General features: G+C 35.2%; 1 pseudogene; it reads left to right on the top strand.

Moving 5' to 3' along the window:
- The first annotated feature begins 832 nt into the window (after positions 1-832).
- Positions 833-15,141, top strand: part of LOC149194271 (bifunctional riboflavin biosynthesis protein RIBA 1, chloroplastic pseudogene) — a 48,028-nt pseudogene continuing 33,719 nt past the window's right edge.

The following is a 15,141-nucleotide window of genomic DNA, read 5'->3' as shown; positions in this document are numbered from 1 at the left end:
TGATGTACACCTGCAATGACCCAAAAGTTTGTGAACTATATAAATTGGCCCATCGCAGTTGTTTTAAGAACAACTGCAATGAGTGCTCGAACCCAAAAATCTTCATTTATAATCTGTTTTAAAAGGTGAAAATGGTTGGATGGTATTTAACAAAGGGATGTTTGTGCATGCAGGGATAAAAAATGGTGTTCATATCGAAAGAACATACTCATGACAATGATGATGTGATGGGAGCGAACGATCCTCATTTCCTGAACATCCTATGGAACTGTGGGTTGCAAAAATTCTTCCTGACACCACTCTTGAGAGCACAATTGGATCTGCTAGAGTACTTGATCGAAGCGTGGAATCCGACAGAAGGAAAATTTATAATTTGTGGGCAAGAAATTGCGTTTGATGCCATGGATATCTATTTTTTGACTGGATTGTCACAGAGAGGGGAGAGACCTCGCATGGTGGGTACGCGGGTTACTAGAGACTCTTTGGACACACTCATTGCAAGAGTGTGCCCGAGAGCACAGAAATCATCTACAAGTGGAAAGCTAAAGATTGCCACTGTTAATGATTTGTCATTATGGGTATTATTGTCTACCATTACAAGAGTAGTTGGCTCCCAATCCCAGCATGAGGTGACCAAGACTCAACTACGGTTAGCCCTAGAACGTTTAAATCCTACCATGTTTGACCGGGAAGAGACCATGTCTCTTAATATGAAGAGACAACTGACCAAGTGCCATCAGGGCGAGACGAAACAATTTGGTTATGGTTCGATCTTGGTAGCGCTCATGCTGGAGTGAGTACAAATCCCCCAGAGATAGGATGTAACAGTGGGATGGCCAAGACCATGAGAGACACGGATTACTCGTTGGGCTCTCGTGACGCTGCAAGGAGGCGGTGGCCAGCCTGTATTATGGGGTCCAGAATTTGTTGAGTGGATGAACCGTCAACAATTCATAGTCGAGGATTGGCCGTATGCTGGGATGGACTTCAGGGGTGATCCAGACATGCTACTTCCTCCTAGTGAATAGTGGGATGAGAGAGGTAAAATACTCAGTTTGACCAACAAATTTTTTGTAATTTTTTATTGTTTTTGGATTTTAAATATACATGCCCTAATTATTATGTTCAATTCTTTGCAGATGTTGGACCTGAGAGACTAGTAGGTCTCACTCCTACTGCTCAGAGGGCTAACAGAGAGATTGACCTACCACCTTCAGGTGGGGATGTTGAGGAGGAGATAGCCCGTAACCTAGAGGGCTTGACTGAGGGGATCCCAAACTACAGAGGATTCGAGGAGATTCCCAGCAAGTACCAGCAACATATCGTGGGGGTGTTGAATAGGATACACCAGTTGCTTAGGTGGTTGGTCCAAGCGGTCTGCTATAGAGAGCTTCATGCATAGTAGACTTCTTTTTCTGCAGATTTTGAGAGACATGTGTCTCGCGATGTAACTGAACATGCATATTTTTTGGACATATATGTATATATATATATATATATATATATATATATATATATATATATATATATCTATATATATCTATATCTATATATATATATATATATATATTTATATATATATTTGAGAACCATGGTGTGCAACACATGATATATACCTATCTATGTTTTACTGTATCTACTTATTGAGTCTGAATGCTTTCTTATGCTTTTTATAAATTGTGCAAATGTCTATCTAAAACATGGTTTGCTAATGCATTAGTAAATGTATTTGGTCTTCTAGGAATGTGTTGATATGTGATATAATCAAAATTCCTTTCCAGTAAGCGAACACGTAAATACAACCTTAGAATTTGAGGGTTTCTGACAGAATAACGCCGTTAAGTTGAAGAACAACAAGCTAGGAGTCTAGATTCACAATCAATGCATGAATATTGAGGATAACAGCCTCAGCCAGCAATTCGATGACGGCACTATATTCAGCGACATTGTTTTTGGTACACCCTAGACAAACACCTTGAAGATCCACTAATTCACCGTGAGGATCGTAGATCAGCCATTCCGTAGAGGAAAGATTCTAGGTACTACAACAGGCACCATCAACAAAACCGATATAAGGTGCGACAAACATCTGCATAAGAAGTAAAAAGGACACAATAAGTGGAAAACACTTACACACCAAGCTAAAAATGTACAAAATGAAAAACACACTTATGTACACAACAATGCGCAAACAACTCATCTAGAGGATCTGGGAGTGGAGATATCCACTCAGGGAGAGTCTTCTAGAGAGAGATGAAAGCACACCCGAGAGGCTGATAGATTATTGGATGATGCATGGGATAATTTGGGAGAAACAACTTCTCAGTGCATGCAGAGGAGGTCACCTGAGAGGTACATTGGATACATGTCTCTTATGGGCGAATGTGTTGTGACATAGCCATCTTCCTTTAAGGAAGCAGTGTAGCAACCAGTTTAGGTTGATGCCATCGTGGAGGAGTATGACTCCATAGTTTGTAACAGTGTTTGGGATGTGGTCCTGAGACCGGCGGACAAGTTAGTGCTGAGCTCCTATTGCCTTTACAAGGTAAAGCAAGTTGCAGATGGTAGTGTGGAGAAGCATAAGGCTAGATTTGTGGCCCATGGATTTTCACAAGGAGAGGGGATTGACTATGATGAGACCTTTGCTCCTATGGCAAGCTACTCACCAGTCAGATCTATATTGGCACTGTCATCACAAATGGGTTGGAAGATACATCAAATGGATGTGAAGACAACCTTCCTTAATTTCATGACTGAGGAAGAGGTGTACATAGAGAAACCTAAAGGTTTTGAAACCTTTGACTGTGATCCGCATGTTTGTCGGCTCAAGAGAGTGTTGTATGGGCTAAAGCAAGCACCCTGTGCTTTTCTACACCAGGATAGATAGCTACTTCAATGGGTTGGGCTTCACAAATAGTGAAGCAGATGTTAACATGTACCACAGAGTGGTGAAAGGTAATTTGTTTATCATTGTACTTTATGTTGATGATCTCATACTGACAGATGATGATCAGATGATCAAATATTGCAAGGAGGACCTTGGAAGAGATTTTGAGATGAAGGACATGGGGTTCATGCATTACTTTCTTGGCATGGAGGTATGGTGGGGAGATGGGGAGTTGTTTGTTTCTCAGGGAAAGTATGCCAACGAGATACTCAGCAGATTCCACATGGAGAGCCGAAAACCCATGGAGACTCCTCTAGCAGGTAACTAGAGGAAGGAGGATGTTACTTCAGGGGAAGTAGTGGAAACTACTATTTACAAGAAACTTGTGGGTTCATTTATGTACTTGGTGAACACACAACTTAACATGTGCTATGCAGTTAACCAACTTATTCAAGCGATGGCTAGGCCTATCAATCTCTATTGGAAGGCAGAAAAGCATGTGTTGAGATACCTCAGGGGAACTTCTCAATATGGATTATGGTATAGATGGACAGAGGGAGTAAATATTCAATGATTCACCGATGAAGATTGGGAAAGGATTCCTTCCAACATGAAGAGCACATCAGGAGGGATATTTAGTATTGGGTCAACGGTAGTTTCTTGGTACAATGAGAAACAAAGATTGGTTGCACTTAGTTTGGCAAAGGCAGAGTACATGGCTATTATTTAGGTAGCATGTGAGGCCATCTAGATGAGGAAGATGTTGGATGGTTTGTTTGGTCAGCAGATGGATCGAACTGTGATTTACTATGATAGTAAGAGTTGTATCAAACTCTATGAAAATCCAGTTTTTCATGATCGGTCCAAGCATATTGATATCCAATATCATCATCTCAGAGATTGTGTATTGAGGCAGATTATGTTGTTAGAGTACATTCCCACAGAGGAAGAAGATGTTGAAATTTTGACAAAGGCATTGTCAAGATGTAAATTCGACTTTCAAAGAGACAAAATCAGGGTAGCAGATATTCCCTTTCTTGTCGAGATGAAGCGTTGAGAAATGGAAATAAGAAATTCCAATTTAATTTGTCCTTGAATTAAACTGAGAATTAAAATCGAATTATATTCTCGTAGCAACTTGTAAATAGTTCACTAAGTTTAGTTAACTTAATTAGCTTAGGGATTTCGAGTTGGAAGTATTTTTGAAGTCATGTATATGTTCTCCCTAACTTTTAGGGGTCCAATATGAGTTTAATTGCGAGTTATAATTAGATAACTTAGTTTACTAAGTTAAGTTCAGTTAAATTAGTTTCAAACTATTTGTGGAACTAATAGAGTTAACAGTGTTGGGTTCTGTTATATTTTTTGGAACCTATATTAGGTGGCAAACTTGCCTATGGTTTTGTGCATGAATTTGGCACATGGTTTTGGGTGCGATGGTTTTCAGTCCATGGTATTTTGTAGATCCAGTTAAGGGAACTATGGTTATGTTCTAATTGAGGGTTAATGGATTGGGGTTTATGGATGCTTTGACATGCATATATATGTATTATAACATTGAAAGGAATATAATGAAAAATCAATCTGGTAGTCCCAGTTTTGGGATCCAAGGGAAAATCTTTGCATATATTTGTTTTGTGTGTTATTCTCTCGCCATTGTTTATTTTCTGTTTTTAGAATTTATACGCAAGTAATTTCTGTATGGGGTTAAAACATAAAAATAGTCAGTTGGTGCACTAATGCATCCACTAGTGCTACTCCATTTAACTGAAGATTACCTCATCAAAAACTCATGTATTTCAATTCTGAGAAAGACCCAGTTGAGACTAGAGTGTAGGGACAATGTACTATTAGTTGTATGATTTACTAAGTTGTATAAATGATGCATGCAATCAGGAACTAGACCTAGTTTGGATTGCGTAGTTTTGGATGCACTAGATTACCATTAATATGGGTTATTCAACCATAGGAATTACACAAGGAAATAGGGGCTTGGAGAGTTGCAGAACTTGCTAAGTGTTGGCCAAGAGCTTACTTATGAGCTGAGAGAGCTGAACATACCTTGTGCAGAATTGTTCTAGTGAGAACAAGCTTTGTGTCTTCAGTCATATTTCTGATATATGCAATACCGATAGTGGGGTTTTGAGCATTGGCTTTCCCTAGATACATCTTGTGTTATGTGCCATTGATTTATGTTCTTCTTGCTCTTATCATTTTCGTCGATCTATTGGATTTCACTGGTTGAAAGTAGAAGTATATTCTTGTCCTCTGCTTTAGTAAATTGCATGAGCTTGTGAATCTATAGGATTTTCTACAACCTAAACCCATTTAGAAATAACTAACACCAAAAAATCTTGGATACCTCTGAATTCCTTCATCAGCTCCAGATGAATTTCTTGTCTCCACCCATCCATCAAGAGATCCAGGAGAAACACCATCTCCACCCTCAACCCATGGGAATTTCCTAAGACCACCTCAGCCAGGATCCAAGTCTATCCCATCGAAAGCTCAACAAAATAGAGAACCCACTACATCATGGATATCCAAGAAAAGGAAAGGCAAAGTCAAAACCACTTTCAATATGGGAAAATCCCATGTTAATGAAAACAAAGTAAGAAAATAATTAAATGCATGTACCATGCAACCTGTTATTTTAAATCACCCTATCATAGATGTTTTTCGCAACCTTTCCTTATTCTCCCTTGCATCCCTTTATTTGTCCTTTGCTTTCTTGCATACTTGTGTCGAAGTGCTCTCACCCTCTCCTATTGGAGATTGATTTCTTCCTTAGAAAAAATAAAGTTGTCGAGAACCAAAGGTGATCAAAAGTTGCCAATTGTTTTTGAGGTGTCGTTTTATTGTTGATTTCTCATGTCTCTTCCTTTCCTTTTTTCTCTTTTTCTTCATTTTCCTTATTTTGTCTCTAATTTCCCTTGCATGCATATCTGTGTCCTTTCACATTCCTTTTCTCCTATTTTCCTTTATTTCTTTAATTAATTGTCATTTATTACCATTTCCCTTTTTTCAACGCCTTTGCTAATTTCCATAGCCATTAATTAACCACAAGTGATACCCACTTTAATGCTTTCCCATCATTTATCTTGGAATACTTGTCCCATGACCTTGGTCTAATTTTATTTACATGGAAAATCAAACTAGGTATGTTACAAACCCATCCCCCTGAGGGGAACGCCATCCTTAGTGTTCTATGACACTTATGACTAGCAAAACATACTACGTATGGAGCTTTATAACACAAATCGATGCAATATTTACGATGACAACTGTTGAAAACATGACAAATATACCACTTAATAGATATTTCTAACATAGCTCAATATGGTATTTACAATGAGATACATACATACATACATACATAGATATATACATACACACACACATATATACACCAAAAAAATCATTTTCTTCAACCAGTAAATAAAGAATGATATAATGCCTACATTTGATCAACCATCTCCCATGTAGCTTCATCAGGTCCAAGGTGCTTCCACTACATTTTAACTTGCTCTATTGCATGGTTTCAGAGCATGAGCTATTTCTGTTGCAATATAAATTGTGGCTCTGGTTGGAACTCTCCCTCTGATTCCACCTATAATACAGACCAATCAATCACACGATCATCTTCCTTGACATATCTCATAAGCAACGAAACGTGGAAAACATCATGGATTTTCACTGATAGCGACAAACAATGTAAACATTTAAACATGAACTATACACTCAAAACAGGAACTCTAGCCAAAAAACCCCCGAAAAACATGAAAAACAGTGCTAAAAATGAAAAGTGTGTATACTGAAACGATGGTTTTTTTTAGGGTCAATTTTGAACATGTTTTAGAAATGGAAGTGAAAACAATTTTTTTTTGTGTAGGAATTGTGCAAAAAACACCCTGAAAATGAAAAGTGTTGATACTGGAATGATGACTTTTTTTAGTGGTCAATTTTAAACATTTTTAAAAAATGCCAGTAAACCGAATTTTTATGTGCAAAAATTGTGCAAAAGAAGCCCTCAAAACAAAAAGTGTTGATGCTAGAATAACATTTTTTTTTCTAGGGTAAATTTTCAACATTTTGAAATAATGGTGTAAAAGATTTTATCATGACTTCGAAAAACATTAAAATTTCAAAAGAATAATGAAAACATAAAATTAAAAATAAAAACAAAAATTAAAACAATGAGAAAAAAACAAAAAAAAAAAGTAAAAAAAAATGCAAAACGTAAATAAAAATATATATTAAAAAAAATCAAATATACAAAAAAGACCAAAAAAAAACAAACATAAAAAAAATAACAAAAAAAAAATCAATCAAAAAATTGTTTAAAAAAAACAAAATTAAGAATTAAAAAACTAAAAAAATATATAAAGAATTAAATAATAAGAGAAACAAATTTTCAAAAAAAAGCAATTTTTTTTTTCCCTAGTAAACCATAAAAAAATTTGGAAAAATAAAAAAAACAAAATTTAAAAATTGGAAAAAAAATAAAACAAATTTAAAAAAAAACTATAAAATTAAGTAAAAATAGAAAAAATTTAAAAAGCATATACAAAAACTAAAAAATCCATTTTTTTTTAAACAAACTAGTTTAAAAAAAATAGAAAATTAACAAAAAAAAAAAAAATTTAAAAACTACTAAAATAAAGATTAAAAACATTTAAAAGAAAAAACCTAAAAAAAATAAAATTATTTAGATTAAAAAAAACCGAAAAACATTTAAAATTTTAAAAAATATATGTATTTTCAAATTAAAAATAAAATAAAATAAGAAAACATTATTAAAAAAAAATTAATTTAAATTTTATATTAAAAAAATTTCAATTTAATTCTTTCTAACATTATTAAAAAAAACTAATTTTATTTTAAAAACAAACAAATAAACAAAAAAACATTTAAATTTTTTTTAAAAAATAAACATTTTTTTTTCAAAAAATTAAATTCTTTTTTTAATAAAATATTCATTTTTTTTAATATCATTTTTTTTTTTAAATGGGTCAGGCTTGCAGTCGAACCGCCCAGGGCCGTGCTCCCATGGGTGGCTAGGCCGCGGCTGGTCGATTCCTAGAGTCGACCAGCCGCTACCTAGGGTTGCGCCCCCACGAGTCGCTGGGCAGAGGCTGGGTGATTCCAGGAATCCCCTAGTCGGCGTCTGGCCTCTCATGGGGTTGCGACCCTTAGCGGTGCAACTATAAGTCTGACCCATTTAAAAAAAATGATATTAAAAAAAATAAAACGATTATTTTACAAAAAAATTAAAAAAACGCATTTAATTTTTGAAACAAATAATATTTATCTTTTAAAAAAATTTTAAATATATATTTTTTTAGATACACATTATTTCTTTTAACAATGTTAAAAAAAGATTACGTCAAAATTTTAAATTTTAAAATTTTTAATATAAAATTTAAAATGTTTTTTTTTTAAATAAAAAATATGTTGTTTATTTTTTTTAATTTCAAAATATGTATATATATTTTTTTAAATTTTAAATGCTTTTTGTTTTTTTTGTTTTTCTAATTTGAATATATATATATATATATATGAGTTGTCTATAATGCGACTTTTTGTAGATTCTGGTGACAGAATCCGGCGGAAGAAATTGAGGTTAAATCTTGATTTGTTTCAGTTAAAATGATTTTTTAACTGCATATTTGCATTCAGCACCCTGGAAAACCCCTGGGACGCTTTGATTGTGCAGGAACTAGCTATCAAAATTGCGATTCCAATAAATTGCTGCCGGATTTTGAACGGAAAAACCCACCGAAAACGCTTCCAAAAAGTCGCATTATAGACAACTGCATATATATATATATATATATATATATATATATATATATATGTTTTTTTTTTAAATGTTTTTAATCTTTATTTTACTAGTTTTTAATTTTATTTTTTCTTAATTTTCATATATATATATATATATATATATATATATATATATATATATATATATATTTTAAATCTTCTTTGTTTTTAATTTGTTTGTTTTCAATTTTTTATTTTTTAGATTTTGTTAATGTTTTTTTAAATTTTTCTATTTTTACTTACTTAATTTTACAGTTTTTTTTTTTACACTTTAAATTTTTTTTGTCTTTTTTATATATATTTTTATATTTTTTTTTATATGTAAAAAAAAATTGACATAAAAAATTTTAAAGTGTAAAAAATATAACATTTAAAAAAAATATCCACACTTAATACATTAAAAAATTTTAAGTGTCAAAAATCGTTAAATTTAGAGAATAACTATTTACATTTCATACATTGAAAAATTTAAAGTTGAAAAATTGGTCTTTTATAAAAGAGGGCATGATGCAGAATCACCACTTTTTAAAATCAGCATGCAAATCACTAACATTCTAAAACGTAATGTACATAAAAAAATTTAAAGTGCCAAAAACTATGCTCTAAAAAAAATATGTGTGTTCTGCATCGCCGTTTTTCAAAATTGGGTCACTTTTTGTCTATCTCTACGAAACAGGTAACACTATCAGTGATCGTTTCAAAGTTTACATTATTGGCAGTGCAAGTCTCTATGCCACTAGTCTAATCTTCTCAGTGATCAAATATTGATCAAGGACCTTAATCAATATTAAGAACAAGGTTGCAAACAATGTACATGTAGTTGCAGTACACATGACCGCCAGTTCTACGTGAATTAGCATTAAAAGGTGAATATTGGATCTAAGCGCTAAAACCTTTATTAAGCGCCTTTTTCATAAAATACGAATTAAGAACGTGAGTGTTCTTGGAAAGACGATAAACAGTTTCTCATGCGTGTGAAACGCTGTAAGTGTTATTCTATCAAGAGCTCGCGATTAGCCTCAGCAGGCGACACATAGTAGGGAAAAACTGCTTTTCTCGCATGCCCTCGATTTGATATCGGTCGTGCAGAAATCTGCATGAGATTGTGCGATGTCCGCTGGATCGAGCGGGGCCACATCAACGGTGGAGATCATCTGGGCTAGTTGGCCAGCAGATGACGCAAGATCCATTTGATGGACAGGACAGATTGACAGTTGAGAGTTATCCCGATCGCAAGCTCTATGGAGGATTATCCCTAACCACTGGGATTATACCGCACATATGTGTGCCCAACAGTTACGGTAATGCTAACGGCTACCTCCGACGGTCAGCTTGGCGGAGTGGCTAAAGTTTAGCGAATATGTTACATTTAGCTAGAGATAAGTGCAGTCACCAAAATTGGTGGAGTATCCCTAGAGGATAAAGCATAAATACACTCTAGGAGCAGTTTTCATACAGAGAAGGCAGAAAATAGAGAGAGTCCAAAGAAGAGACAGAGAAGCTCAAAAGACTAGCAAGAGTGAAACAAGAGGCTCGGTAGGCTAATTAGAGCCTTCTAAAGCCAATGGAATAATCCAGAGAAGTTGAAGAAGTCATCTTCATGGAGAATTTCATCTAGGAAGAATGATTTGGAGCTCAGAAGCCATCAGAGGTTGGAGGCAATTGTAGGAGCTACCAATACTCATTCCCAGTGATCCAATAGTCAATTTTGATTGTAAAGGACCTTCTGAATCCATTGCAGGGATTTTTAGAAGAATCTGAAGAGTTATAAGGGCCAAGATGCTACAGGAAAGTTTTAGGCAAGAAATGATCAAATGATCAGTTTGTTGTAGGTGTTTGATATGTGCTGGAGACAGAATAAGAAGTTTCAGAGATAGTTGAAGAATTTTGAGGGAGTTAGCGCCATCAAGAAGCTCAAGATAGCTCTGAGCACTAATTAAAGGAATCAAGTCCAAGGAACCTTAGATCTATTTACAGAGTGAGGACGAGCGGGGATATGGATGGTATTCTAAGCCCATTGTTTCAGTTCAGTAACCTTTGGAGTTAAGTGTGGAACTTGTAAAATAAGCTTTACAATAATCCCAAAGAGCCAAGTCATGTTGACAAGAGCTCAACGAGACGTAGCGCATGATATTATGGTGAACTCCTAGATTAAATTTCGTTGTTATGTGTGTGTTTCTTATTTGTTGCATTATATTACTGTTATATGTGTTTTATATCAGAAGAAACACTTAAAGCACTAAAACAGTTAAAAATAATACAAAGACATATACCTGTTTAAAGTATTTAATTCCGCAAAATGTCAAAATAAGCTAGATCATATATTTGTTAAGCTCTTGAGTGGGAGCTTCTTGTAAGTGTAACAAGTTGTTAAACCCCCATTTCAGATCAGGTGGTATCAGAGCAGGATGCTTGATTGATAGAGAAAAAGATTGCTTGTTTGACTTAAAAGGTGTTTAAACAGTACAAAGGATTTGACTATTTGATTGTTTGTAAATTGACTATTGTTTGAGTTTGCAAAGGTGAAGGGAAATCTATAGATAGTTAAGTCCAGGAGAGGACAAGAAGGAAGAAGGTCTGAAGGCATTCTCCTTATCCAAAGGTCCTCAAGGAAACCCTTGAAGCACAAGAGATTTGTTTGAAAAAGGTTGCTTGAATAAGCTCTTTGTGAATTTTGTTGAAGTTCTTTTGTTCAATTTGATAATGACAACTTCTACAAGTGAGTTCTCAAAATCCTCCTCCTTCACAAGATTTTTTGATGAAGACATGAAGCAAGAATTGTTCATCATGATGGATATGGTGAGAGAAATGTATGAGGATGAAAGGAAGAGCACCAAAATTCAAGAGAAGTTGAATTCCATGAAGGAAGAGAAGTAGTTGCTTTCTGACAAATTGCAGGAAATGGAGAGCTAACTTCATATTGCAAATATGAACCTAGAAAGGATGCATGAGTTGGAGACACAACTCCTTATTGCCAAAGAAACCTTAGTCAAGTATCAGCTTGAAGAAGAGGTAAACAATTCTACTTTTTCTTCAATTTCCTCTAAGAATTTTAATGTTGGTTCTTTTGAAAAACATACAAGAGGCATAGGGTCCAAGTTGATGTCAAAAATGGGCTATGAAGGAAAAGGATTGGGCAAACATGCACAGGGAATTATTGAGCCAATAATGGTTGATGAAAGGCCTAAGTATTTGGGTCTTGGCTATGGAAAATCTTAGGAGAAAGTTCCAAAGCAGCCATGAAGGCAATTGAAACAGTTCCTAGAAGGAGTTTCATTCAAGTTCTCTACCGCAAGTTTGTAAAGATTGTATTCATGGGAAATGCAATAGTTTGAAACATACTTTGCAAGAGGAAGGTGTTCATAAGCATGCACTTGAACCAGAGAGTTGTGAAAGCTATAAAAGCATTGAAGAGATTGATGGTGTTCAAAAGGGAGCCACCACTTCATTCGATTCACTTCCTCATGAAGCTAACAAAGGTGAAATAAAAAGGTATAATTCTGATTTCAATCATATTTCCTTTGATCATGTAAAGCATGGTAAATTTCCACATAAGCATTGGAAAAAATTGCATCTCCGTTTTATGGTTTGGATAACCATAGTGTTTTTAGATGTCGAAAGAGAATGGCCACATACAGGAAACTTTTGAAGAAAAGAAGGCAAGAAGCAAAAGGTCAATTGGACAAGGCGAATCATCCTATAAAGAGGATGAACATGTGTTGCACTTACTGCCATAAGCAAGGACATATTTCTACAAAGTGTTGGACTCTGAATCCAACAACGCTTCCACAAAATTTCAAGAAGGTGGAAAGGGAGAATGGCAAGAATGGAAAGGAAGTTTCCATAATTGATGCGCTGCAGGATGATTCACATGTTGATGTTGATGTGCAGACAAAGGAAGCACCTTTGATATGGATTGGTAAGAAATGGTTAGAGTTCTTATCCAATTAAGGTTACATGTCTTTTGATTTGATGCATTTCTTTGCTAATGTAATGCAAGTTGTAGGGTTCTACCAAAAGGTGAATGAAAAAGTTGAGTATGAGACTCGCTTTATTGCAGAAAAATTATATTCATTTTAGGTTTGTAAGTACATTGAGAATCTTGTACTATTGATTGTGCTTAAGAGAAAGTTGAAGAATGGAATACATGCATGAGAATGGTATGTATAACACAGGGATGTTGATGATTTCCTTGTATTTGAACATGTATGTAATTGAATTGATGGTCGATTGCTTGTTTAAACATGCATGCAATGTTATGTTGACTTGGAAAAGTTGATTTTGTCTCCAAGATTAAAAAAGGAGATAATGATGAAGTGGTTCACAAGAGGTGGAATTCTTTCTACTTTGAAAAAGAATCATTAAGTTCTTTTTGTACATGCTTGATTTGAAGAGTCAGTTGTTTGAAAAGGCATGTTTTTGTCAGCTTGTTATTCAGTCGATCATTTGTACACAAGATTTAAAGACATGATGATGATTCACATGATGTGAAATTTGTTTCTTTTGATGAAGAAAGAGTTTATGCCATCAAGTTGTTTCCTTGTATTATGTTGTTTTTGACAAGATGTCAGAAGAATGTTTTTTTGAGCCACCTTGGATCAATGATCAGGGAAACAATGTTCAACTACCTTTTATAAACTTGTTAACAAAAAGTCTAAAGGAAAGCCATTCTTAACAGGAGGACAAGAAAATTCAGGAAGGAAAGTATTGACTACCTTCGAGTTTTGGTTCAGAGGCACTAGCCATGCAAGGAAAGTGTATGGAGGTTGAAAGAAGAGGGTGATGTACTCTCATCTACTGTACAGATTAGTATATCAGTCTTTTGGGGTCCAAAAGATTCTCAATGGGGAGGAGTGATCCGATATTGATCAAGGACCTTAACCACGGTTAAGAACAAGGTTGCAAACAATGTACATGCGGTCGCAGTTCACATGACTGCCATTTCTATGTGAATTAGCATTAAAAGGTTAATATTGGCTTTAAGAGCTAAAACCTTTATTAAGCGTGTTAGGTAAACTTGACTCAGGATAGAGTCAAAATTGAGCAGGTTAAACAGTGATGGTTTTGGGGCACATGGTATTGTGCACGTATAGTATTATGCCTGTGGTATTATACGTAATGGAGCTTATAAAAAGTTGGAAAGACTTCATTGTATTGTAAGACCTGGAGGTGAGCTGTGAAGGCTCACTTGGTTGGATTGGCCAGGGTTTTGGCCAATGTTAATGAGATCTTATTAGGTTGGGTTTTTCCTCAGATTTGGGGTTTTCCCGAATAAACATTTGTGTTTATGTGTTTATGGTTGTTGCTGGTTATTTTTTATATTTATTCCTCTCAGTAATTATTTATGTTATGCAGTAAATTTCTTAACAACTTTTTCTCAAAATATGAATTAAGCACGTGGGTGGTCCTGGAAAGACGGTAAATGGTTTCTCGCGTGGGTGAAAGGCTGGAAGCGGTATTCTACCAAAATCATGCGATTAGCCTCAGCAAGCGACACGTAGCAGGGAAAAATTTCTTTTCTCACGTGCCCTCGATTTGATATCGGTCGTGCAGAAATCTATGTGAGATTGTGCGATTTCCATTGGATTGAGTGGGGTCACATCAATGGTGGAGATTGTCCGGGCTAATTGGCCAGTGGAATATGCAACAGCCATTGGAAGGATGATATAGATCAACGGTTGAGAGTTAACCCAATTTCAAGCTTTATGGAGGATTATCCCTAACCATCAGGATTATACCACACATATGTGCACCCAACAGCTACTGTAATGCTAATGGCTACCTTCGACGGTCAGCCTGGCAGAGTAGCTAAAGTTTAGCGGATATGCTAAATTTAGCTAGAGATAATTGCAGTCACCAAAATTGGTGGAGTATCCCTAAAGGATAAAGCATAAATACACTCTAGGAGAAATTTTCATACAGAGAAGGAAGAAAATAGAGAGAGTCCAGAGAAGCTCAAATGACCAGCGAGAGTGAAAAAATAGGTTCGCTAAGATAATTAGAGCCTTTTGAAGCCAATTGAATAATCTAGAGAAGTTGAAGAAGTCATCTTCATGGAAAATTTCATCTAGGAAGATTGATTTGGAGCTTAGAAGCCACTAGAGGTTGGAGGCAGTTGTAGGAGCTACCAGTACTCATTCTCAGTGATCCAATAGTCAATTTTGACTGTAAAGGACCTTTTGAATCCATTGCAGGGATTTGCAGAAGCATCCGAAGACTTATAACGGCCAAGATGCTACAGGGAAGTTTCAGGCAACAAATGATCAAATGATTAGTCTGTTGTAGGTGTCTGATATTTGCTGGAGACAGAAGAAGAAGTTTCAGAGAGAGTTGAAGAATTCTAAGGGAGTTAGTTCCATCAAGAAGCTCAAGACAGCTCAGAGCACTAATTGAAAGAATCAAGTCCAAGGAAGCTTAGATCTGTTGGTAGA

This window comes from Pinus tabuliformis, chromosome 2_2 (assembly GCF_031772625.1).
Source record: "Pinus tabuliformis cultivar Carrire ecotype Pingquan chromosome 2_2, CPIR1, whole genome shotgun sequence".
NCBI classification, from domain to species: domain Eukaryota; kingdom Viridiplantae; phylum Streptophyta; class Pinopsida; order Pinales; family Pinaceae; genus Pinus; species Pinus tabuliformis.
The sequence above is the reverse complement of the archived record's forward strand: the minus strand, read 5'-3'. Positions and strand labels throughout refer to the sequence as shown.